The sequence below is a fragment of the Mirounga leonina genome, unplaced genomic scaffold, assembly GCF_011800145.1.
Source record: "Mirounga leonina isolate KUSES-001 unplaced genomic scaffold, KU_Mleo_1.0 Mir_95, whole genome shotgun sequence".
In the NCBI taxonomy this organism is placed as follows: Eukaryota; Metazoa; Chordata; class Mammalia; order Carnivora; family Phocidae; genus Mirounga; species Mirounga leonina.
Genome location: NW_023270865.1, coordinates 24,609,171 through 24,636,345, shown reverse-complemented (window position 1 = coordinate 24,636,345; position 27,175 = coordinate 24,609,171). Strand labels below are relative to the sequence as shown.

Sequence of the window (27,175 nt, the reverse complement as noted above, 5' to 3'; positions counted from 1 at the left end):
AGAAAATATTTTAGGCTTTGCAGGTCGTATCTGTCTCTGTCCTATATTCTTCTTTGTTGGTCTCTTCAACCCTTTAAAATGTAAAGTACATATTTAGCTCCTGAGCCCCACAAAAACAGGCTGAGACAGGCTGGATTTGGTCCACAGGCCACAGTTGGCTGACCTCTGACTGCTTCCAGAATGGAACCTGAAAAGGAGTCCCCCAGCTCACCTTAATTCACTGCAAAAGCACCTGGGACAGACGCATAAAGGATAGGAGACAAAGGGGCCCCACCCAACTGCTGGAGAGCAGGCCAGAAAGAACAAGAGTTGGGGGTGGTGGGGAACAGGAGAGGCTGTGTCATAGCCGCCCCTGCCCCACACCTCTGTGGGTGTCGCTGTGGAAGGCAGAGAATTCAGAGGGAAAAAGAAACCAGCGATAAGGTATGGGCTTGCCTTGACTAAGCACAGCCATCTCCCAGCCCTCCAGGCCTAAAATGCAAAGCCGGAAGATGTGGCCCCCGCACGAGGATGAAGCCAGCCAGTAGTTGAAGCAGGCTCTCACATCTGCCTCCCCAGACACACCCCTGGGGCTAACAGGGCATTCTCAAAAGCTCAACTCAAAGAGCGCCAGTACTCAGGCTGGACTATTCGACCAAAATACTAAATTCTGGATCTAATTCTGTGCTCCTGTCACTCTGACCACCCACACCATTTCCGACCTCCCCCAGGTCAGCTCAATTCCACTACTCTGACCACTTCACTGGGGCGGTGGGAATCCATGTCAAATTATCCAGGCGCCTAGCAGAAGCAAGGCCTGGCAATGGTTTAGAAACCCAGGCTTGAGATGGTCTTCATTCTGTTCTGCTCCTCTCTCGAGAGCCCCAGCAATGGAAAGGATGCTCTGAGATGCAGCTACAACGGGAACCACAGATCCGTCTCCAAATTATCTGTGCGTGTGGCTGTGACCCCTGGCCCTCCCCATTTATTTTCTACTTCTGAGTGTGAAGACGTCACCGTGACAGTTTCCAACCCTCAGCCCCTCCCCCCCATGACAAATACTCACGATCCACACTTCATTTTGCAATTCCCTGACTTAGAAGTTGAGCAGAGAAAGCCTGCCTTAATGGAGAAAACATTAGTGCATTCAGGCTTCATTCTGGATCCCAGTCAATTTCTGGATATTTCACAGCTGTTATACATCTACCTCCTTTCTTACAAAAGCCAGCAAAAATTAGCAAGCACCTTGTTGGCGCTGAAGTATGAAAATACAGCAACGGTCAAGCCTGAAAATCAGTTTCTGGCGGGCTATCTTCAAAGTATGTGTTCTAAAACAGTGCCTGCAATTCATTTATCATCTGCCAGTTTTAAAATCAGTTTTAACTAACTGCTGTGTGATTTTGTGTGATTTTAAAGCAACCCCCAGAATGTAACAAGCATTTGGTCATCAAACGAGTAACTGAGAAACACTCTCGCTTGGGCAGATATCAGCACAATTCAGGCGAGGTCTGTTTCTTATGTCAGTATTATCTACTCATTTCTCATATGCTTTAAAAAAACCACCAAAACAAAAACCACAGAAGTTGTGTTCAGAGAGAAGATCCGATTCTCTCCCCTGTCCAGGTCCCCCCTCCTACCTGCTTCTGAGCTGATCTCGTGAGCGTGCTCCACTGTGTCTCACAGCCGCTTACCCAGGACAGGCTCCAAAGTTTGTTGTGCTTCATTTCCCTTCTCCATTCAGTTCTTTAAAGTTCTAGGCTATTAGCTATCAACAAAAATGTGAGCCATGCCAGCGTGTGCTCCAGCTTCCTGCCCGCTCCCCATGCCCTCCTGAGCTTAGAAGCAGATTTGCTCTCTCCTCCTCCAGCTTCACCTCCCGAGCTCGAGGGCCCCACCCACAGCACTCAGATCATTTTTCATGTATGAGTGCATCCAGCTACACTGTGTCTGTAAGAGAATGAGCCAACCCTTGCCCTGCCAGTGCCCTGGAACCATGCTGCTAAACGCGGCTTTAATTTGCCAGGAGTATGGGGGAGAATTAGATCCTGGCAGAAGTCATCTGTGGTTTCCTCCCGCAGGTGTCTGCAGACCGGGCTTCCATCCACAGAGGACCCACAATAGCATCATGATGCAAATGCCACCACAACCTGAGGAGCACTGAAGATTTCAGGCGCAAGACAACCAAAATACACCCCAAATGTGAAGCCAGGGTGATCAGTTGAGAAACTTACCACCCAGTGACCTGTTTTCCTTTGCACTTCTTAAAGGGCCAGGTTTCTTACTGCATTTAAATGGGAATAAAAATTGAGACTTTAAATAATTCTGTAAAGAAGCCCATTGGTAAGTAAAAGACCATTTAAAAAAAAAAAAAAACCCATTGTTGTGATGATTCCAAATTTACAACTTTCCTACTCCAACAACACTCCCATCTTCCATCCCAGACCACTGATCCCCAAAACAGAGATTATGAGCCAGCTCCTGAGAACACTTACCTAGCTAGAATGACAGCAACTACAAAGATGATAAGATTTTTATCAGGAAATAGAATTTTTAAAAATAGCTCCCCTCCCCCAAACCAACACGCATAGATCATGACTCCCACTATGCATAAAATTCGCCTTATTCGCAGCTAGAGCAAAAAGGGTCTTTCATGTACCATCAACCGAGACACAGGTCCAGAAACCCCATGGCCTTCAGAGTGGGTATGAAAATTTACATAAAGCTATTAAAATGGGAATGATGTCTTGTTATTAAAATACTGACAGCCTTTTAGCAGCTACACTTGTCAGGAACAAAAAAGGAGCAATGTCCTCTGCTCATCTGCAGTTATTCTCAGGTCATACTTTTGGAAAAGTTGGAAAACTGTGAGGTTTTAGAATTAATGTTAGTCTGTTTTTCTTTATTCATTTATTTTATGTTTTATTTTTTAATAATTTTAAAAAAGATTTTATTTATTTATTTGTCAAAGACAGAGAGATACAGAGGGAAAGAGCACAAGCAGGGGGGGAATGGTAGGCATAGGGAGAAGCCGGCTCCCTGCTGAGCAAGGAGTCCGATGCCGGACTCGATCCCAGGACTCTGGGATCATGACCTGAGCCGAAGGCAGACGCTTTACCGACAGAGCCACCCAGGCATCCTTTCTTTATTCATTTATTTTAGAGTTTTATCCAATATGGATTCCCCTCTATGAACCGTGTGTTGTCAAAAGCTAGTCCCGATCGCCATGGGAAGTTCTTCAATTTAAAAATTTAAAAAAATTTTGTATATTAAAAAATTGACGACTCAGTATCCAGACTTAAAGTCTGGCTTTTCTTTAATAAGATGGTTAAAATGTCCCCAAAGAAGAAAATGCTATACATTTTCACATGTTTCAAATGGGTTCCAGTTATCTAGCCTAATACCACATCCTTGAACAAAGCAGGTGATCTGCTTTTTATAGACGAGACCAAGAAAAGCAAGAGATTATAAATACATATATATATATATGTGATGTTTCACTGGTGGGGCAGAGAGGGAACTGACGGAAGATCAGTTCCTAGTCCCTAAACCCGAGCAGGGAATCCCAGACCAGCCCAAATTTTCATGTGCCATCCAGGTTGCTGAAAGTTGATCACATGGGTGTCCTTCTAGGATTCACCTCTCCAGTTCCAGGACAGTTGACCTGCTCTGAGTTTAAGCTAAGAAAAAGGAGGTCTGTTCTTCAAAAAATTTAGGAAGTGAGGGAAGAAAAGGGGGTTAATATTTTCTTGGTTCATGACCAACTACAGCTTAATTGGAAGCAAAGTTTGCCTATAGAATATTCTTTCCAGTATTAGTTTGTGAGATTGCCAATAATCTATGGTGAAAACAGTTATTCCACCTCTCTCCCATTCTCTCAACAAAGAGCGGATAATACATATTATATAATTTTGCTTTAAGGGGAATTACTGCTACATTTACTCACAAAACTAGCCATGCAGCGTGTACCAGGACACAGCAAGTACACAAGCCATGAGAAACATCTAGCCATCCAAGGTTTGAGGAAGATGAGATTTGGGTCAAACTTCCTGGGGTAGGAATCTGGAGCTTCCTTTCACCCACCTTAGGAGGGTGGTTCCTGGGCTCAGGAGACCACTATGCTCTCCCCCTCTGTGATCTAGGAGGAACTCTAAGCATCACTTAGCTCTACCTTCTCATTGTGGGGATGTTGAAACAGACTCCCAGAGAGAGATGAAAAAACTTGCTGAGGTTATGGCATATTAGTTCAAGTACTGAGATTAGAACTTGGATCTCCCTCATTCAAATTCTAGGACAGTGCTAGGTGGACAAGCTGTAGATCTTCAGAGCCAAGAACTAAGAGCAAGGGCTCAGTAATGGCTCTCCAGCTCATCACAAAGCCCAGCCCACATTCACACCTGAGGCTCTCCCAGGAGCCAAAGCAGAAGGGTAACAAAGGCAGCATCAGAAGGACAGGGAGCTAGCAAGTGATTCTAGCAATCCCCAATAGAGAAAGAATGCAACAATGCCACACAAGCCAAGAGATGCTCTGGGTATTTCCCCCACACAACTGAAAGCAGGGACACAAATGGCTATTTGTACAACCATGTTCACAGCAGCAATACCCAAAGGGTGGAAGCAACCCAAGTGCCCACTGACTAATTAATAGACAAATGTGGGATATTCTTCAGCCTTAAAAGGGGAGGAAATTCTGACACAGGCTACAACAGGGCTGAAACTTGAGGACATGATGCTAAGTGAATAAACCAGTCACAGAAAGGTAAATATCAGATGCCTCCTCCTATGTGAGGCCCCTGTGAGTAGTCAGATTCACAGAGACAGAAAGTAAAATGGTGAGTGCCAGGGGCTGGGGGAAGGGGGGGAACAGGGAGTTAGAGTTTATTGGGGACAGAGTTTACAGAGTTTCTGTTTTGCAAGACAAGATGTTCTGAAGATGGACGGTGGTGGGGGTTGCACAACAATGTGGATAGACCTAATGCCAATGGAACTGTACACTTAAAATTAGCTAAAATGGTAAATCTTATATTACATACACTTTTTAAAAAGCTAATGGAACCTGGACTTTCTTTGCAATTGCTCCTTGGCCAGTCTCATGGGGATCATGTTTCCTATTACGAAAGCCACAACGTGAAAAGGCCACCACTTGCCATAAGGTAAAATTCATAAATGACTCAAAAATAACAGGAAGCACTAAAGTTTCCTCCTCTCTTCTCCCCATCCCCCAGTCAAAAGTAACTCCCGGAAAGTTATGAACGCCAACAGCGTGCTCAGTTTGTTTCTATGTTCTGTGACAGAAACGATGGTGTTCATCTGGATGGGCAACACCCTCTAGCTTGTGCAAACAGGGAGAGCCCTGGCCTGGAACTGTCAACCAGCAGCTCCCTTCCAACTTGGGCCACCAAGGAAGAGGGCTCACAGACCATGCCCCCACCCCGGGAAAGCTCCACGTGGCTGCCATCTGCTTGTCTACAGAACTGGTTTTTGTTTTGTTTTGTTTTGTTTTGCAATTGAATCTGGCCAATGAGACCAAAAGTCTGGGGGGTGCCCCTGCCTTCAGCTCTCTGGTCAGCCCGGCTCCATCTCCAAGCTCAACCTGCCCCTCCCCGCGGGCAGCCAGGGTGAGACCTGGAGAGGCCCCGGCATCTCTCTGCTCCTCCCCCTTCCCTGAGTTATGCCCTCCACCTCCGCAGCAACTGCCACCAAGCCAGAGCCTCCAACTCCTCACCCTCCATCTTCCTCTGGAGCTTCGGACCCAGACCTCTGCCTGTCGCCTGTCCTGCTCCAGTGGCATGTCTTGTGGCATCGCAAACTCAGCACCCCCTAAAATAAAACCTATCCTGCTCTCCCTCAGACCAGCTCCTCCTCCTCTAGCCCCTCTTTTAATTAATGTCGTCCCAGGTCACCCAGCACACAAGTCACCACCCACTGGCCTCTTCCCTTCTTTGCACTTGTGGTGGGGTCCTGCCTGCTCTGCTCTGTACGTCTTTCGCTGTCCCCTCTCCTGGACTCGGTCATGTTTAGGGCCTTGAGTCCCAACAATTCTCTCTTCCTCCAATCTATCCTGCGCACAGAGACATCCACTGGCAAGTATGTAAGATCTGCTTGATAGTTTCTCATTGCTCTGATAATTTCTCATTGCTCAAAGGATAAAGCCTAAGCATCTTCACTCTTGATCCAGCCCCAATGCCTGCATCATGAAACACACTAACTACTGCTCCTTCTCCTCTGTGCTTTTCACATAGACCAGTGGTGTTCAAGGTGGGGAAGACTTCACCACGTGGGAAGGAGGAGCGCTTGCTGCTGGCACCCGAAGGGTAGAGGCCAGAGACAGTGCTAAGCACCTGACAATCCACAAGACAGCCCTCTGCAGCAAAGAACAGCTGATGTGGGTTCTTACAGCGCTGGATTACACTGTACTTATTACCACGACGGCTTCCCACTCTAGGGCTGTAAGCATAAATATTGTCAGGGTGTAGAAAGTTAGATGAGTGAGAGAAGCAGGTTAGGCAAGAGCAATGGGGGGTGTTGAGAACTGGAGCGGCCATCTCTTTCCTAAAGCATCCAGATTCAACATCCCAAAAACGCTGAGCTGAATCATTGCAGCTTCTATGAGGCTCTTGAGCAGAGGTGAGGATTGTTAGCCTCCCTGGAGCTTGCTCCATTGGAAGTGCTGGGTCAGCAATTACCGGAAAGTTCCCTCTTACTTCTGTCAGAGCCCAGCATACCCCTAAGTTCTAGTAAATAAATGGAAAAACAAGATAAAGTTCTCTTCATGTCAGATCCTTAAAACAGTTTCACTGCCCTTTTGAATCTTTTTTCTCAAGGGTTCCTTCTTCGTAGTCTTCTTAATTACCTTACCCTAGTTTTCCCACAAATACATTCTACGAAATACCAGTTTGAGAAGATGCCCTGTGGCAGAAGAGCTCCACAGTCAAATATGTTTGAGAAGTGTTCATACTAACTCTCCCTTTGACTGGTGCATCCAGATCTTATTTTATCAAACAGCTCCCACCCCTGCCTTTTTATAATAGAACTTATTAATAGGAAACAAGTATGTCGAGGACTTTTCAAACACTCTCACGCATTCTCCTTGGCCATCTGATTTGCCCTTCCTTCTGGATGGGGTGCTCTTTGTTTTAAACTTCCACGTGTGTGCAGTAAAGTGCCAGCACCCCTAACTCAGTCCCTATCTCTGAGGCTGGGATGGGTCTCCCCTCACTTTTCCCATCTTCGTAGCTTGTCTCCACATCTACACAAATGCTGACACATTAAAACTGCTCAGCTTTCTTTAGGAAAAGATAGAGGGAGGAAACGAGACTTATGCTATGGTCAGAGGTTGTCATTGAATAGGGGGTACACATCGGTGTGCCCCAAGGACCTGAGGTCTTGGACAATGATACATGATTCTTACAGCCACCTTTTCAGAATCAAGGTCCATTAATGAGGATTACGTCAGTCCATTCAAAAAGAAAAGTATGTCTCTTCTGAACACAGATGGAGAAAAGGACCAATCGCTGGGGACCAGGAAAGACTCACTTCAGAGAAGCAGGAAGTCTTTAGGATATACACTACCAGACTCACACCTGCCAGGCTCCCCCCAAGAGTGCTGGACCAGCCCAGGCCCTCACTTCAAGGCATTTGTACCTCCTTGGCCCCCAGCTGAGGACAGACTGCTTAGACCCACTAGCCACTGGTCTCAGCCACAAGAGCAATGCTCAGTCCCCACTTTCTGTCCTGGCTTGTTAGTCCAATCAATCCTTTGAATTGGGGTAGTAAATTTCATAGAAATGGAGACATTTTGGGTTTTGGAAACTAAATCCACCCCTGTCACAACTTGAACTCATTCCCAGGAATCCTGCCCCAACCTGAGGACCCCCATGGACCAGGCCGAGAGTGTTGATAACTCCCACTCAGCTGAGCATAGGGAACAAGCAATTTCCTTAGCCTATGTCACCTTGATGTCAGCTTGAGACTCCTCCCTAATGCCTCTCATGGGCCTGGGGTCTCCAAGAAATCAATTTTTATGAGCATCCCTGCAAGCATTTCCTCAAAGACTTCCACAAGATTAGCTACCCTGCAAGACCAGAATCAGACAAGTAATTAAGATGGGTTTCCTAGAAGCATGTGCTGGGCAGGCAAGACCCAGTTCATTCAAAAAGATTACCACCATTGCAATGCAACATGTGCTGAAGGACAAGTGATGGATAAAGGCAGTCAGGGCTCTAGGATTTCCCCCAGGAGGTGTCACGATGGGCTGGGGTCATCAAGAGTGACCTTCACAGGAAGTGGGTCTTAAGGAAAGCCTTAAAATTGGCTTCTTGGTCTTGGCATTTCCCACAGTTCCACACTTCTCCCCTTCATAGTTGAAAGGAGAGTGGGCTACGCATCCTGGACGCTGCACCGGGGGACAACTGCATTCTGGCCAGAGCCACCTGACTTGGCCCTGGCAAGGTGAGCAGAACGTGCCCAATGGCAGGCTTGTTAAACAGGCATTCTGGAGAGGACTGCTACCAGCCAGGTTTGGGATCAGGTCTGGATCCATGCCACTTGGAGTATAGGAACCGGATAAGCATGACAGAGGCCATAGTCATAATTCCATTAAAATGCCACCGAGGGAGGCAGGTGCACCCTAAACACACAGAGAGCGTAGAGGCACACGGAAGACTCAGATCAGCAGGCAGAGTCCTCGGCATTGTTCCCCTGCAGCAAGACAATAAGCTTAACTTTGACTCCTGCCAAGATGCTAAGGGGTCAAGGGAAGCCACGGATGCTACGCTGTTTTGGTCACCTGATCAGAGTGTCCGCACCGCACACTCCACCCCGCGTGATGGGGCTGCAGGTGTATGTCAGAAGGGCTGGCGAAGCACGTGTGAACTGGAAATATGTTTTTTCAAAGCAGTTTCTAGAACTAGCCAACTCTTTCCCCCACCCCCATCCCCTCATCTCCTGCAGCTCTTCTGTAAACTTAACAGGGGCAGTGGAGTTCCCTGGGGTGCTTTGAGTTTTAAAGGTTTATTGCACCCGGTCTGTAATTTTCAGAGCTGAAGGTAATCCCTCTTAAAAAAAAAATGCTAAGCTTACCAAGTCTACATTATGATTGAAAATTATTAGAGTCTCTCTTACTCAAGTAGGAAAGGGTGGGTGAAGCCCTTGGAGGAAGAAATCCATCAAAAACCGCAGGATACTCAATGAAATGTTTGGGCTCAGGCATACTTTCAAGGTATTTCTCATCTTTACCAGAAAGAACCTTCTTTCGGAATCATGTATGGTTGTGTGGGGTAGAAATTTGACTTACAAAACCACAGTTTTCAGAAACAACGGTAAGGAAGCTGGGTCATATATGGAAATTTCTTTCCATGAGCCTCCAAACAATTAGTTATTTGTTTCCCCCCCTGTTTTTCCCACAAGAAGAATTTCTCTAAATAACTGGAGATTTCCCATGGGAATCAGGCAATGGTGACTTCCAGGTCTTAAACGTTATCTAAAACAGTTTAAAAAACAAAAGACCCAAGAATGTGCCTAACTGGCCTTGTAACAATGAAGACTCTGGCAGTAAGAACAGCCACCGAAGCACAAACTCCCAGTACCTCACAGGAGGGTGGGCCCGTGGGCAAAGCACCTTCGGTTTGTCCTCAACCAGGAAGAGTGAGGTCCTCCTAGCAGAGACCCATTAAAGTGTAATTTTTAAGATTCACGAGAAAAAGTTCACAAAAGGGTCTTCAGATTCTAATAAGCTAGACTATGAGATCCTCAAAGAAAATAAACTGGACTCAGGAACTTCAAGAATTACTTAGCTACAACCTTTTGTGACATAGTTAATATGCGGATTTCAGAGAGCTGGATGATCCACTGAGCGCCATGCAGATTGATAGAGGAGAGTATGTCTCAGGGTTTAAGTAACTTCCCTAAATCACAGATCGGGGAGAGCTGCCAACCAAACCAGGTCTGCCTGTTACTTCCTTAAAGCCTCTGTTCTCTCCTTTTTGGCACCGTTTTCTTACTGTGTCCCACTTGTCACAGAGAATCTCTTAGGGGGACAGTATATTTTGTGAAAAGAGAGTGAGCTTCGGTTGGACCTCCACCGGTTAAGAGCATTCTCTGCTTACTCACTACATGAATAATCATCAGACACCTCTACGCCTCGCCTTCCTCACCTGAAAGAGTACAATGCATTTTCAGGGTTGTTGCTAAAATAGAGAGATGGTAATATTTGAGCTCATCTCAGCGCTGACCACAGAGTGGCATTCAAGAAATCATGGTTATAGTGACTCTTGTATGCAAGCTCCTCATTCCACCCCTATTTCTTCACATTTAAGTTTCCTCTCTGCTGTTTTGACTTATTTAGATCACTGACCAAATTATACATGGCTTGTCTTGGTTCCAAAAGTTCCTGGCTTAATTGAAAGTGACAAAGGGGAAAGTGGGAAGGGAAAGTGGCAAGCTCGGGGAAGGGCGGTGTTAAAAGATCCAGGAGCCTCTGCTGAGCGTCCCCCAAAGGGGCTGCCAGCCCCAATCAAGCCACTGGTTACTTGACAAGAGGAGCAAAGAGGGAACCACATGCTGCCCAGGGTTTTCCCTGAAAAGCCACACAAAACACCCACATGGAGTTCCACTGAAAAACATCTTGGCCATCTTTCTGGGTAACTGCTTCTGTCATCCACAAGATCGGGGCTTCCGCTCAGAAGGGCACAGCACTTTCCCTTCCAGAAGGGCCAAGAACTTCATTTATCTTATTTTCCAAATTATTTCCTGTCAGGATAGGCACGAGCCAGGTCCTTTTTTTTTTTAATTGATGAAATGGAAGAAAAAAGAAATATAATGACTATAGTTACTTTAAAAATTAGAGGAGAAGCCTGAACTACATGAGCTCTGCAACTTGAAAAGAAGCATTATCTCTGAGAGCCCCTGGCACGTCCAGGAGAGCCATGGGTGTCCTTTGCCCTTTCCATAGACTTTCTCAATATGCCTCCGGGGAGAATTCTGCAATACCCAGAATGATGTCCGCGAATGATTTCCAGATGATTCTTTCTCTGACTCAACTTCTCAATCCCAGGAACTCCGTGTACTCACCCTACCTGGTTCCATGATACCTGTAGAGGGTTGACACTTGCAACTGAATGTGCCAATAACCTTTTACCCAGCTCAGCACCTCTCCTTCCCCAAAGTGCTCCCTTCAGCTTCAAGGGCACTTCCACCCTGAACTCTTGGGAAACCCTTTCAGAACGTCTCTTCTCTTTCCATACAGCCTCCAGTGGAGGGGGACCCTGTTTCTTATTTCCTTTCTAGCTCTTCTTGGCCACAGGTTTAACAACATTCTCTACCCAGCAGGTATTAAATGCCATAAACGTCCCAAATGCAAACTCCTGAGAGTGGCCACCAAGCCCTTCGGCTGGCAGATTCCGTCTTGCTCACCAGCTCCGCCAGTTTCCAGCACTTCTCAGAGCAGGCTGCTGTGTCCCCATTCTCACTCAAGTGGTAGTGATTGTCTTCATCAACCTTTTCCTCCCAGCCACATGCTTCCCAAGTTTGCAAATACTGCTACTCAGTTTATAAACCATTACACACAAGCTGTACTTATCATGGTGACAATGAGCACAAGGACCCTTGGGAAATAGTGACAGATTCCGATAGGAGGCTCACCCCTCTATCCTATTTCATACTCAAGGAAACAGCCCCATCCATCCTGGAGCTCCCTCCCTTCCTCAGACATCTGGATGCTATGTTTTATCTCAATCCAAATGAAACACTCCTGCCCAAGGACAGTGAGGCAACTTGCTTCTGCACTTGCAGCCCTTGGCAGATTACAAGGCCTTCAAAGAGTGGGAATCAGTGAACACCAAGGGATCCTTGAGGAAAACATCTGAACACATGCAGGAGGGCCACAGCCTTGCGAAAGGAACACTCAAATCAGGGCAAGCCCAGTCTAAAAATAGGTGCACCTGAATTAGGACATTAGAAGGTATCAGAAAGCACAGGAATGCCACACCTAGCTCCCGTGATTTGCTCGCTGGGCTGGGACAGCCGGTGCCCCCGGTTCGAAGCAACACAAAAATGGCACACGTGTCCTCACTCACCGATTGCTCAAAGGCCATCAGGAACCCAGCGGGAGTAGAACTCAGGCTCACACCTGGCCAAGGGCACACAAAAGGTACTCTCCCATTCAATACAACTGTAATTGGATTGGAGAAGCCAACACTCAGACATGGCCAACAGACTCTGAATGGCACCAGGAAGACATGTCTGCTCCTAGCAGGGCAAACGCAGCTGCCAACGTGGACATCAACACCCTATTCTAGAATGAACCAGTGAAGAAGGCTTTTTGTAAACACAGCATGCTGCATCTAGAAAATGTCCAGGGAGGAAAAAATGGAAAAAAAAATAAATGCCAGCATAAAAGCCCCCAAACTGTTGTTTGCCTTCCAAGAATTCAGCCTTTAGACTTTTATGAGCATTTGCAAGTAATAAGAACATATATGGGCCCCCTACCCTCTCTCCACAGCAGCCCCCACATATGTGTGTGGAGATGACTATAGCCCCTCCCAAGTCAGCGTCCAGTAAATTCTCTTAAAAACAAGAGGCTCCGAATAAAGGGTTTTTGAACAAAGCACTAGTCTGACGGCTCCAGGTAAAAAGGAAATTTTTCCCACTGACGGAGTGAAAAGAGGACTGTGCTCAGAGAGGGGCCAAGAGCTCATTAACCTGTCTGCATACTCTCGGTCCTTTCATCTATTTTTCAAAAACAGATCTGAGACTAATATTTGTCTCTAAGCAGGCTGAGTGTTGAAACAAAAAAATTTAAAAATCAATTAACACACAGTCATGCCAGAGCATACGCGTGCACATGCGCACACACACACACAGGCAGATGAGAACTCCCTTTCTCTTACGTTTTCAGCCTCTGGTCTTTGAAACTCTCTAGCCTGTGTACACGTCAAGTGACGTGCTCACAAGCCGTCAGAATGTTTGCAGTCAAACCCAGAAATACCTTTCTCTTCAGGAGAGAGCAGGGCTAGTTTGGAGAGCTTGCCGGCCTCTAGGCAGAAACATCTAGACCCTGACAAAGATGGTCCTTCTGCTAACGCCCAGGGGATGAGCACCGAGGCACACAGGAGGTGGGCTGCCTCTGCAGGACCACCGCCCAGCACAGGTCTGTGGCTGCTTGACGGGCTCACTGGGGAATAGGAACAAAATCTCGGGGAGGCCGCAAGGTTGAAACTGATCTAGAAAGTGCCAACTGTTGTGGGCCCAGGGTCATCATTTTCTTTGCCCGGGCTTGAGAGTGGCAATCTAAGAAAATCTGGGCATTTCCGGCGAAAGGTAATTTTCCTCCCTAGAGTGTAGGTGACAGGAGGGGAGGTGACATTGCTCTTCCCCATGCTCCCCTGCTCCCCTGCACAGTTCTGGAAACATCTCACATACCTTTTTTGAGAAAGTAAAGGTGTCCCGTGAAGCCGCCCTAGGGCTTTCAAAACAAACAGGAATTCATATCCCAAACTCGGCCTCTTTCCCAGTGACAACTAGGCACGTTTTCACCACCTAAGGCTTTCTCCGTGTGCTACATTTTGCTCAGCTCACCGTCTGTCTATGCTAATCCCCGCCAGGCTTGCTGTAAATGTTTCATGCTGCCCCCACCTCCCTTACCAGCACACGTCAGATGAGGGAGGCCGCTAGTCTGGATGCACGTTCGCTCCACCAGCTTTCCACGTCAGCTGTGTGTCAAGAGTGCCACTTACCCAAGGTAGCCTGGGTTTCAGCGGAGCTGCCAGCTGGAACCAGAACCACCTTTGTCACTGAATTATGGCCTCAGTTTCTTCATCTAAGAGAATGGGATGAGCAGTGATGCCAGATTTCACTGGGCGACCCCCACATTTCCCTCTGTCCTCCAAAACTTTCCAAGTTGTTCCGTGAGACACGCACCATCCACTTACAAAATTTTCCTTTTCAAAATGAGATCCCTGCATCCTATTCCTAAAACCTTTAGCATGAATCACTGGGATTGACGATGCAGATTTTTGCCATTAGTGATTTTAATTTGCGAAACTCCCAAGTTGTTTTTTTTTTTTTTAAGATTTTACTTATTTGAGAGAGAGAGAGAGAGAGAGAGAGCACGGGGTGGGGTGGGGGTGCAGAGGGAGAGCGAGAGAATCCCAAGCAGACTCCCTGCTCAGCGCAGAGTCCGTCCGAAGCAGGGCCCCATCTCCTGACCCATGAGATCGTGACCTGAGCTGAAACCAAGAGTCGGACATCTAACCGACTGAGCCACCCAGGTGCCCCAAAAAACTCCCACGTTTTTAATGTTTTGGAGGTGCACAGGCATGTGCCACTTGAACAGAGAATTTTCTTCGCTGTTCAGTTCTGGGATCACTGGCCTTGGGGAGCTCATGGAGGAACCGTGTGGTTGGGTTGGTGCCACTGAAGAGTTGCGGATGTTGACGTTTGTGTTTGTGTCCCAGAGAGGCAAGGAGTGACATCTAGCTCCGGCTCTTTGCAAGTTGAGAGAATGCTGGGGGTGGGGACAGGGGAAGGACAATGACCCAATTAAAATGCAAATGATTCCTCTGCTTGTTGCTGCTAAATGAACTCTGAAGGAAAATTAATAGATACTGCAAGCCCCTGGCCAAATCAAGATTTCAAGATGACCAGAAAAATGCAAACCAACCTAAGATCTTTCATGATGACTTTATCTCTGATGCGTAAGCTCTCAACCCTTGTAACAGTGAATAAGGGTGCTAAAGAATAAGATTTGGTTTGTTTTCCCCAGTCTCCTTGAGTTACTTAAACTTCAGTCTGTGTATTCATTTGATAATGTAAACTACCCATGTAATTCCCAGCTGAGAAAGACAAAACCCACGTGGGCAGCAAAAGCAGAGCAGGGAGAATGGCCTCACACAGCTGGACTGTGGCTTCTTGAAAGGACAAGAAGATTAAAAAACCGTGTGCCAGATACTGAGCATTTAACTCTTAAGATCACTCTTGGGGTCTTAACATTTGTTATCTTTTCCAGTTTTACAGACCAGGTAGCAGTCAGGAATACGAATTATGTTCATCTGACCAAGCCCCATTGATAAGCAGACCATCAGCTAATTCTTGGGTCTGTGTTCCTTGCGCTTTCAAACTATTCTTCCAATCAACATCTTACCCTCAAGTCTATTATTTTCAGATTTTGGACTTCCACTTGATGCTTGTCTCAACAGCGGTTGAAAACCCGAAGACTGAAAGGACACAATGTGGCTCTTATAAAGAAGAAGGATGCTAACTCATTTGTCACTTGTTACTTTTGTTATCACTGTGCTCAGGATGTGGGACTCAGCGGATGAAAGCCCTGATTTAAGAGAGGCACTTTGTGGGAGGAAAGGTTCTGCTCCTTCCCGAGCGCCCCACTGTGTGATTTTTCAACTAGGGCGCCGGAGTCTAGAGGAAAGGCTTCTGATATGGAAACATAACTTGGGAGAACATCATCATAGTAGACGGATGCCTCCACAGGGGTGACCAGTCTTCCACGTGGACCCTCAAGTTAGCCCCGTTGTTGGTCAGACCAACTACAGTCAGAGCCGTAGAGCAGGGTGAACTGGGCCCAGCACTCCGAGGAGCGTGGAAGTGTCCCTCTGTATCCATCAAGGTACTAGGTACTGGGGACAAACACTGCCCATCTGATCTCAGCGTGCTGCAGCCAAGGCTGAGGCCAGGACTGGCCTGAGTTCAGTGCGGCAGAAGCTGTATATTGGTTCATCAACCCCATTTAGTGGAAAACTGGAAATCCCTCATTTCTCACATTCCCTTGCAGCCAGAGTGCAGGCACAGGGAGCTAGTTTTCCTAGACCGGCCTACAGAAGAGGGCAGTGGTAACGCACTGAGACCGAGCCTTGGGGCGAGTGCTATGGAAGAGGGGCACAGTTCTGGCATTCTCTCCCTAAAGTCCTGGGCCTGGGGCAGTGTGGCCTTTTCTGCTAGAACAGTCCTGTCATGTGGTTTGGCTCTTTTCCTGGCTCTGCAACATCTGAGCCTGATGCTTGGTCCCTCCTAGAAATTCTACGAACCACCTAACTAGCATCTTTTAATGCATCCTTTTCTGCTTAAACTAGCTACAGGAATTTCTGTTGTTTGCAGCCAAAAGCCCTGCTGGGCTCAGCAAGGCAGAAAGCAGAGAAATGAGAGGAAGCTGGGAGGACAGTGGAAACCAGCCGGCAGGAGATGCATGGTGCCCACATGAGCCAAATCAGGGCTTTTCTTTCTTTTTTTTTTTAAGATTTTATTTATTTATTTGACAGAGAGACTGTGAGAGAGGAAACACAAGCAGGGGGAGTGGGAGAGGGAGAAGCAGGCTTCCCACCGAGCAGGGAGCCTGATGCGGGGCTCAATCCCAGGACCCTGGGATCATGACTTGAGCCGAAGTCAGATGCTTAACGACTGAGCCACCCAGCGCCCCCAAATCGGGGCTTTTCGATCCAGTGCTGTGTGCCCAGTGAGGCCACATGGGTTCATCCACAGAGCACAGGCTTTCATGTTGGCTGGACACAGGCTGAAATCTCCACCCAACTGCCCAATCTCTGGATCTGCTGGGCCAGTTTCTTATACTCTCTGAGCCTGAGTTTACTCATCTACAAAATGGGAACAGTGCTATTTACTTAATAGGGTTGTGGAGAGAATAAAACTAGGTAATATGTGTAAACAGCCTGATACAGTGCCTAGTGACCAGCAGGTGTTTCAGAGATAATAGTTATCCCCTCCCCAATCTTCACTAACTGATTTGGCTTACATGCTAATATAGAGAAATATACCATATGTGTTAAAAATATAAGATTACATTTTCCCCTTAAAATTATCCTCACAAAAAAAGAGGAAGGTATCTTATATTTGTGCCTATACAATTATATTATGAATCGCTCAATTAATTTGGGTGGTAAAGTACTATTTGGAGAAGACACAATTGTCTCAGGTCAATTGATGCCAATTTAGGGGTCTATACAGGTCAGAACTGGTTTAAAATAAAGGGGGAAAATAAATTTGACAGTAAATTGAACAATTATTCCAGGGAGAAATGACCTCACAATTTAGGTGCTGGGTTTCTTTGTAGCAGAGTAGCATGGTGGCTTAAAAGCATGAACTCTGGTGCTCTATTGCTGTGTTTGAATCCTGGTTCTGCCTTTCGTGAGCTGTGTGACTTTGAGCAAGTTTCTTGACCTCTCTGGACCTTAATTCCCACAGTAAAATGAGATAATGAAGGTATCTTTCCCACAAGGTTGTTTTGAGGGTAAAGAAGTTTAATACACATAAAGCACCTATGCTGTGTTTGGCACATAGCAAATGCACTCATAAATCAGGCTATTCTCAGGATGAAGGGGTGGGAGAACTGTGCTAGGTTATATGATTGGATTCTTGTGGTCCTGGATAAAAGGTCCAGTGACAGCACTATATGTGGATATAAAAATTGCTGTCCCTCGAGACGCCTGGGTGGCTCAGTCAGTTAGGTGTCTGCCTTCAGCTCAGGTCATGATCCCAGGGTCCTGGGATCTAGTCCCACATCGGGCTCCTTGCTCAGCTGGGAGCCTGCTTCTCCCTCTGCTTGCAGCTCCCTCTGCTTGTGTTCTGTCTCTCTCTCTCTCTCAAATAAATAAATAAAATCTTAAGAAAAAAATTGCTGTCCCTCAAATAGTGAAGATGGAAATGAAGGTAAATGTTCCACTCTGAAAAACGGACTATTGGACTTAAACTGTGGCTCTGAGTTTGAATAAATTTGCTTTATTAAGTATATGAGTGTGAGAAGGAATATTCAAAATTAATATATCATTAAAATTGTAAGTGGGATTTTAAATATATGTGAATTAAATTAATAAAGCAGATACTATAGACATGACTATTTCATGCATACTGCTACATTATTTCTATACTGAATATTATACTATTAGTGTACTAAAATACTATTTTATGTATATTTATGTTGGCCAAAAACCTTTTTGTAGATCTTCTTACTTATGTATGGGGCTTATATTCCATTATATATGGTAAAAGAAAATGGTCTTTTTCATCCGCATAGAAAATTCAAATGGATATCAAGATGCATCTTAAACCATATGTCCCTGCTCTCTTAAATTAGTGCTCTCATGACCCCATTCCTGTTTTTTTTAGATTTCAAACAAGAATAAGCAGCATCAAACCAAAATAAAATAAAATGGAGGGAAATGTAAAATATCTTCATGTGTCTTAAATATATATAACCTCCGAAATGGTTAAAGATGTTACTCAACTGTATTTATCTGATATCTTCATTATGCCTTCATTTTCTTGGGGGTGGGGATAAAAAAAAAATCCAATGAAAATAATAAGATTTTCTACATTCATGAAGCGTGGAATGTGATACAAAGAAAAGATTATATTTTATTTCACGGGGTCTTAGCTCTACTTCACTAGAAATGGAGAGATGAATTTAACTAGATATTCCATGCCATGTAGTCTCAGTGGTTCCTTTGAAGGAGATACACGATAACTTTGAAAGGCTTGTCAAACATTTATGATGTTTATGATGCATGAAGGAGAATCCAAAGGTTAGGAAGGAGACCACTTAAAGTGCCAAGAGGGGATCATAACTCAACTGTCCAACAAAGACAACCGTCCATCCTAACAAAATAACCCCTTTATGTTGACCTTGTTCTCAATTCTGTTGGAATGTGATTATAAACTCATGCTCACGAAGCATTCTACCCAGAATTAGAGAGTTTGTACATTCTCAAAAATTTAGACAGAACATTAAATATAGTTCTTATTGGATATCAGACCATCCAAATGTGGAAAAATCCAAATCTTCTGTTCAAGATATTATAAGCAGCCTCTTAATAGATTTCCCAAATCACTGCTAAAACCAAACCGATTAAGACATCAGTAAGATGAGGCATATTTCACTGGTGTGGAATCTCAGTTAAAATTATCTCAATTTCCTTCTTAGCAACACACACACATGTACACACTCTTAAAAACCAGGAAGAATTACTAAAGGTAGCCCAACAATTGGAAAGAAAAAAAAAGAGCTGACATAAAAGAGTGGGGTGATGTGTAACTAGACTAAGACAATAGGTAACAACAGACAAACCTTTCCTACACTCCCCAAAACCTGGTGACAAAGATTACTCCTAGCAGATGGGCCATGTCCTCCAGGCTCTGACTGAGTTGTTCCAAGCCTTTCAAGTCATCTAAAATGCTATGAATTGGTGCTGCCAAAAATCAGCATCCTCAGAAAGCATGCAATTTTTGAATAAAGCTGCTCTTACTCTGGGAAGCTCTCAGCAGGGAGGTGTAACTCCCTGTCATCTTAAGACGACACATTTCTGACTAAGAAGAATATGCAGAGAGCCAGGATGAGGTTACATTTAATGGTGTTTAACTAGGGGTCTGCTGGGTTGGAAGATGCAAACATCTGTCAGTGGTAGACTGAACTCAACCCCAAAGGAGGAAAACACAGGCCAAAACACGGATGAAGATTCCATTACCTGGCTTAGAAGAAGAAGAAGAGCAGCCACAGCATCCTTGGGGTTTAGGTGTAGAAGGGGGAAGTGATCAAACCACTTACGCTTAAGCTAGAACACCTGTGAGGTAGTAGACAGGTTTGCTTTGCATTCCTTCATCCATTGAAAAAGAAAGGGGAAAGGGGCGCTCACCAGACCTACTCCCGTAGGTACAGGCAGACTCACTAGTATAGTTTCATAGGCTAATTTAAAAGACAACATTTAGCATGTACTGCTTCTTTTCTAGCCTCAGCTTTATTCAGGTAATTGTGCCCAGAATTCTTTATCTGGACTTCTCTAATAACATTATTCATCCTCTACTGCTTGAGTTAAAGTCTAAAAAGGAAGAAAAGTCTGTTATATTTTCTTGATGTCAGCCATGACTACCCTTGCCCACAGTCATCACTCAGTAAATATTTAACTGAATGATTGTTCAGTAAATAAGCTTTTCCTTGATTTTTAAGAGTTGTGGCTGTTTTCATCAAGTTAACCCTGACCAATCTGTCATTTGTAGAAAGATGTGGCATGGTCCTATGAATAATGAAGCTTGTAAGAAATGGCATAACTCAATGTTGAATAAATATCACATGCTAAAGATGTATTGATTATTTTGTTGCATTTTGCTGATTTGTTTTTATTTGTATTTTGCCTCGTTAAAACAGACACATTTAAACACTGCTTTAAAATATTAAAAAAATGGGGCACCTGGCTGGCTCAGTCGGTAGAGCCTACAACTGACTCTTAATTATTTGGTGATAAAAAGAAATGAAGCTCTGATATGTGCCAAAACATGGATGAATCTTGAAAACATTATACTAGGTAAATAAAAGGAGCCAGTCACAAAAGACCACATATTGTAGGATTCCATTTATGTGGAATGTCCAGAATCGGAGATTTATAAGAGACAGAAACTAGCTTAGTGGTGGCCAGGGGCTAAGAGATTGGAAGGAATGGGGGAGTGACTGCTAATTAGTACAGGGTTTCGTTCTGGGTTAATGAGAATGTTCTAAGATTAGAGAGCGATGATGTTTGCACAGCTCTGAATACACTAAAAACCATTTAATTGTACATTTTAAATAGGTAAATTGTATGTGTTTAAAGAAAAAAAAACTCCCAGGAGGACAGTGTGGGCATGTGGATTCCCTAACACTATCTGTCCTTGTGAAGGCACTGAAGGTTGATTGAGGGCAAGTACTAACTTCTCAGATTTTAAACAGGCAAAATCAAGAGGAACTCAAACTATCTAGGTTATGTAAAGTCACTTCCTCTGATAGCCGTTAACCCAAATGCATATTTCAGATGCTTGGCAAGTACAAAGTTCTTAGAAGATCAGCTTTTGCCTCCAACTCCCCATCTTTTCTGAACTGGCAACACACCAGTGCTTGGGCAAAACTAGAAAAATTATCCAACTATTTTTTAAAAAATAAGAATAGTAAGTATCTGTCCAGGAATATTTATGAAGACAATTTTTAGTAGAAAATTAATAAGTAAAATAGTCAAAGCATTCCTGCTGGGTTTTTCCTTCTCCTCACCCCACATTCCACCATCAACCTTGGGGCCCAGCAAAAAAAAAAAAAAAAAAAAAAAAAGAGAACATTTAGTTTCCTTCTTCTAAGAAGTAGGGGTCAACACAAGTAAGTCTTTATATAGATAAAGAAACAAAAATTCAAGGAACTAAAACTAGCTGTTCCTCAAGGTCATAATTAAGAGAGAGCTTCAGCACTCCCAGAAGCTCCCATATTCCTCCACATTCTGTTGCTCAAGAAATAAACAAGTAGCATCTTACATGTGAAACTACCTAATTGTGGTCTCTGGTTCCATTCTGTTTTGGCAGGGTCTTGCTTCCTCAGGCCAAAGAAGACAGATGCTCAACAACAGGAACAAATGGAGAGTGATAAAGCCTGGCCAGACCCTGCAGGAGCCTGTGTCCATCCCTCCCTACCCTGCCTTGCTTTTCTCAAAAAAGCAGACCCTCCGCCGGCCTGGAGCTGACCTCCATCAAGGCCCTTCTGCTTGTCACCTTCAGCCAAGGGAGGAAGCCTGACTTTCATCAGCACTAACCAACCAGGGAGCCCTTTACAATTCTGTCTGTGTGTAGACGGCTTTCTATATAGGAAAAGTAAGAGTCAGCAAATGCATAAACCCATTCAGTCAAGACTGCATGTGTTCGTGAATAATTCCTGTCTAATGCAGTCACAGGACCATGGAAGGGGGGCTACACCAGTGCTATCCACACCTCCCTGAAATCCCAAACTGAGAGGAGCCTCCAGAGGAGGCAAATGTGAGGACACACAACCACCCATCCCATTCGCTCGCACTCTGCCAGTCTCCGACTCCTGGCCACCGTTGTTTTACTACATCATTTGCTATGGGTCATCATGTCATTGGCTTTATGTGCATTCTTTCATGTAAGCCCGGCAACAAATCTGAGTGGGAAGCACTGTTACTAGTCTCAATTTATATATAAAGCCACTCCGTGAAGCTAAGAAACTCCCCCAAGCCTAGGTGGCCGGTACGTGGTAGAGCCTCGATGAGATCCCAGGCCCTTGCAGCTGATCCAGTTAATCACAGGAGAGAGATGTGCCTCCTGACACTGGATGGTCAGCAGGAAGCTGATCTACCAGCAAAACGCGAGAAGTCTGCTGTCTTTCCACTAGAAGAGAGACTTGGTCTATCCCTAGGACTGACCCCAAAAGCCACCCTGGGTGAGCTGGTTGGTGATTCCCTTGGAGCCCAGAGAGGCTTGGCTGGGAGGGAGCTGGTTCAGCAAGGCTCCGCGTCCACACACTACGTATGCAGACATGCTTCCCACAGTGCCAAGCAAGCGACCTACACCAGCCGAACCAAATCTCTGGGGACTGTCGTGCCCACAGCTTATAGACCCCTGGGGTGGAAAGTGGACACTCCACTTGGAAGGAAACTGGGCAGGAGCAGCTCCCAGGGAGGCCGTCTGTGCTAAGGCGGTGAAGCCCCGGGCGTGTTCTACCCACTCCATCACGTGTCCTTGGTCCCTGGCAACTGGCTGGAGGAGGCTCTGTTGCCACTGTTCCCTCTAGAGCTTCACTGCAAAGGGCTCATGGCCCTGAAGCCTTACTTTACACCTGCATGTCCACACTTCTATGTCGGTCATTACAGGCAATTCCCTGGTAAATGACAGAAGCGGCCCGGTCTATAGAGGCTAGCCAGGTCTGATGGAAAAGCAACAGACTCTGAAGCTGCTCAGTTCAGCGTCCCAGTGTGCTCTATACTTTGGGGGGTGTGATTGATTTCAGTTCTTCACTGAATAAAATGCCCGTAATATAGTCAGCCAGGGAGGAAACAAATGACCAAGAGTCCCGTCCCCACCCCCACCGCCTCCGCCAAGGGTGAAGACAAAAGATACACACGTGGAACAGAAGTCACTCAGAATGAGCCCTTGTATCATTTGAATGTTTCTTACCCATCTCTCCTGTACTTAATGAGATTGTGCTTTGTTGGTAGTTGGGGACTTTATGCACACTACTTATCCCCAGCCCCCGCAAAAGAAAACATTTTCACACCAATAGAAAGCACTCGATAATGCCAGGGGGAAGGTAAGGAGTCTTGAGGTCAGTCATAATTGGGATCTCAAGTGCAACTTCAACCAATGTTTCTTCTGAACATATGTTACTCCTGACTTATCCCTGAACATCAGACAACACAGAGTAGCAGTAACAGAGGGGTGTATAGCACTCCAAGGTCCGAGGCCACAGTGATCATAGTGAGTGGCTGAGGAAGTATCACCCAGGAGATGAGAAATAGCCCAAACCTCCCAGATTCTCCAAAGGCAGGATCACAGTTTTCATGCTGTGATAAGGGACACCCAGGCTTACTTTCCCAGAAATATTTCCTACATCAGCCTGATGTCATCCTGGGGCCCTAAATTCCAAGGTGTGAGTTAATCCATTGGTTTAGATATTATTTCAGAAAGTCTTTTAAAAGGTAAGTATGTTTTGGGGCACCTGGGTGGCTCAGTCAGTTGAGCATCTGACTCTTGGTTTCAGCTCAGGTCATGGTTGTCTCAGGTTTGTGAGATCAAGCCCTGCATCTGGTTCCTCATGGAGTCTACTTGAGATTCTCTCCCTCTCCCTCTGCCCCTCCCCTCGCTTTCTTTCTCTCTCTCTTAAATAAATAAGTAAATAAAATCTTAAAAGAAATTTACAAAATAAAATAGGAGTATGTTTCTGCAGCAGGAAAACTATTTTAGCCTTGCATTTTTCACACAGAGGTAACGTATAGACCAATTTTAAAGAAAAAAAAAATCTTATCAGACCCCTACCATATATCCACAGACCTCATTTTGAATAATATTGACTTAAGAGTATAAAATCTTATTTTAGGGATGCCTGGGTGGCTCAGTCGGTTAAGTGGCTGCCTTCAGCTCAGGTCATGATCTCAGGGTCCTGGGATTCGAGTCCTGCATCGGGCTTCCTGCTCAGTGGGGAGCCTGCTTCTCCTTCTCCCTCTGCTTGTGCTCTCTCTCAAATAAATAAAATCTTTAAAAAAAAAAAACTAATTTTATTGCTATATCTTTCAATTGCAAATTATTACTGCAAAAGAGGAGTTTATTCTTAGTAAGTGGCAAAATACTTTTAAAAAGATTATTGTAATGAATAGTTTAAAAATTTTCATGCATCTAAAGATTTAGAAACCCTTGTTTGAGAATCATAGCTTTAACCTATTTGATGGCTTATATTGAATTAATATCCACTTCCTAGCACAGGGCTTGGCACATAGTAAGTGTTCAATAAACTTTTTTAGAGTGAATGCATTTTATGTGATTAGAGGCAGAAGCTGGATAAAGTCCAAAACATAAAACCCTGCCGGGGAGGGCAAGCCCAGGCAAGCACTGAACTATGACCCTGGGCAGTTGGATTTAAGAAAGAATCACAAGAGATCATCAAATAGGAGTTTGATGAGGCAAGTAAGTCACCTAGGACTTACCTGTGGGCTAACTCTGTCCATGGTTACCACCAGGAACCGAGCTGATGAGGACTAATAAACCTTCCTTGCCCCATGGATGCCACTTTATGCATACACACACTTTGCCTAGTGTTGTATAGTTTTTTTCCTACTTTTCTGTCACAGCACCTGGGAGGTGTGAAGGAGAGGGTCAGAGGCAAGCCCGGTCCCATGGAAAAGTGGCAGGATTTGAAGTCAGCCAATTCTGGATCTTACCATTTACTGGATCTATGTCCTTAGGCACGTTTCTTCAATTCTAACTTTCAGTTTCCTCATTAGTGAAAAAGAACGAACAGGTACACCACAGTGTTGTTGGAAGGAGAACACATCAGAATGTACTGAAAAGTCCCTGGTGCATCGTTGGTGGTCAGTAAAGCTAATTCCCTGACAGGGACCAGGGACAGGAGGACAGAGCCTATTATCCAGGGTCGCAAAGAAAGGAAAAATTCAGGATGTGAAAGAGGCCCAAGGCCAGGCATAAACACTACAGTCTTTGGCTAGGGCTAGTAGCAGAGTGGAAGTGAGGAGAAGAAGAGGTAGAGCTGTCTTCTCCAGGGAGATGTGTTTACTTGGTGGTTGAGTGAAAACAAAGATGAAGCAGATTTACCACATGTTCACGTCGGGTGCCGGGTGGAACTTAAAGTCATTCCATTGGCTCAGACAAATAAGATCTTCTTTCTGACAAATCCGAAAACCCCAACAGAAGACATGTCGGTGAGCTGAGGGTGACTTGGCAAAAGAAGAGAGAGAAATGGTAGATACAAAGCATTTGTGTCACCAATAAAGTGGCCCAACAGTGGGATGATGAGGCAGTAAGCTGAGAGACCCTCCAGCATCTGAGAGAACCTTCAGTTTGCCTTCTGGGACAATTCCCTCATCCATCTTTAAAGATTCACTGAAGTGAGGTAACACCAGCTCTTCCCAAACTTAATTTCAGGGTATGGTAAAACCAGAATAAAATAAAATCAGGATACATTACAATGGTAACTATGTTATTGTAAGTATACATGCAGACAATAGTCTGGAAAAGCAAACAATAGTTGATACATATTGGATGGTAGAATTTTCCCTTTTAAAAATTATTTTTTAAATTGTTATTTTATTAGTACAATATGTAAAAGCTGGGAGGGAAAAAAGATCAAGTCAGGAAACAGCCCAATCTCGTCCATACCAGGTACATAGTCTACCGAGGGAGAATTTGAACTGAGACCACCAATGAAATCACACATTCCATCATGCCCCCTTCTGACCCACTCAGCAGTAGGACAGGGAGCTACAACCCACCAAATCCCGAGCTTAGGGGACTGAGAGGCTCAAGGCTATATTTCTTTTGGTCAAAATGCAAATTTTACCCACATGCAGCACCCTTACAATGCACTTTGCTGATCTCCAACCAGACTGGAGAATTTTTGGTCTATACAACTTCATGCTAAAAAATACTTAAATCAGTGTTTTCCAACTAGTGTGAAATTTTTAGTAGCTCTGCAGCACACAGACACACATATCCCTGCTGAGGAATTTGACAGCCTCCAGTATCAGAGAAGAACCTACACAACTCAACCTACGCCTTAAAACAGACTTCACACCTAACTGATCACTTTACAATTACTCTACTGGAAGGTCACCTCCAGCCATTAGAATTCATTAACCACATATTTTAGTTTTATACAAGCCACAGTCAATACTGGACTAGACAGTAATTTGGGCATAGGATGATCTCAAGGATGACTCTTGGAATATACAGTCTTTACCAATACGTGAGTCAGTTAAGGCCTACACTAATAACCCCAAAATGGGTGAGTCTCAAGATCCCTCCTGGTCAATGGATGCAAATTCAATAGTTAATTCGTCCCTACTTCCCTTCTAGAAAACCCTCCCTTGCCCTCTCCATTGCCTCCTCCCACCCCAATAACTTATGCATACCTCTGTTTCAATTCAATTCAATTCAATGCCACAGTGTTACATTTGTTTATGTCCCTGTCTCCCTGCCAGACTATGAGTTCCTTGCGAGAAGAAACTAGGTCTTCATTACCAGTGTGCACCCCAACTCAAGCACAGGACCTGGCACACAGCAGATACTGCATCTGTCCTATTTTCCTTGGGGCATCCTGGTTTAAACTGGTTATCCCCGTGTAGTTATGAGTGCCCCCTTGCACTCACAGAAGTGCACCAGTTTGTATGACAAATCCTGTCACCACCCTATCAAGAGACAGTAGATGAATGTTGGCTGTTGGTTTTTATGGGGTTTGTTTGTTCATTTTTGTTTGTTTGTTTTTAAAGTTTTTTCCCCATTATCTGCTGCAGTTACTGTAGGTGGATTGCCTGGTAGGTTGGTGGTTGGGCAGATGCGTAGACTGAGTGAGAAGCAGGTTATCCAGAAGTTAGTTTAAGAATTAGAAAGCACGCTGGGTAGCTTTGATTTGTCATAGCAGATTTCCCTTCTAATTATCCAGTCTATCCTTTGATAACAGTAAAAGGACTTTGCTTTCTCTGAGCACCCTGGCATGGTGTGGATGCTGGGTGAGTCTTGTAACAGCTAGCTGGGGGCAGTGGGAAAATCCACACTGATATGAAATCCACAACAGAACTACTGAGAATCAGTGATATTGACAAGTAAGTGTTCCTGTTCCAACCCAGATGTCACTGCTCCAAGGCTCAAAAACTGCCTAGGAAACCACTCCCTCTCTCAAAGGTGCCCCTTCGAAATGGAAAAATCCCTGAAC

General features: G+C 44.9%; 1 protein-coding gene across 6 annotated transcripts in view; it reads right to left on the bottom strand.

The window, feature by feature from the left end:
* Window positions 1-27,175, bottom strand: part of PDZD2 (PDZ domain containing 2) — a 218,570-nt gene that overhangs the window by 126,896 nt on the left and 64,499 nt on the right. Inside the window, exon 1 of one of the 6 annotated variants that reach the window (XM_034998738.1) lies at window positions 1,617-2,892. The exons of the other annotated variants lie outside the window; for them this stretch is intronic. The gene's annotated coding sequence lies outside the window, so the exon portion shown is untranslated. Of the gene's footprint in view, window positions 1-1,616; window positions 2,893-27,175 lie in introns of those variants that run through there. 6 annotated transcript variants of the gene reach the window in all.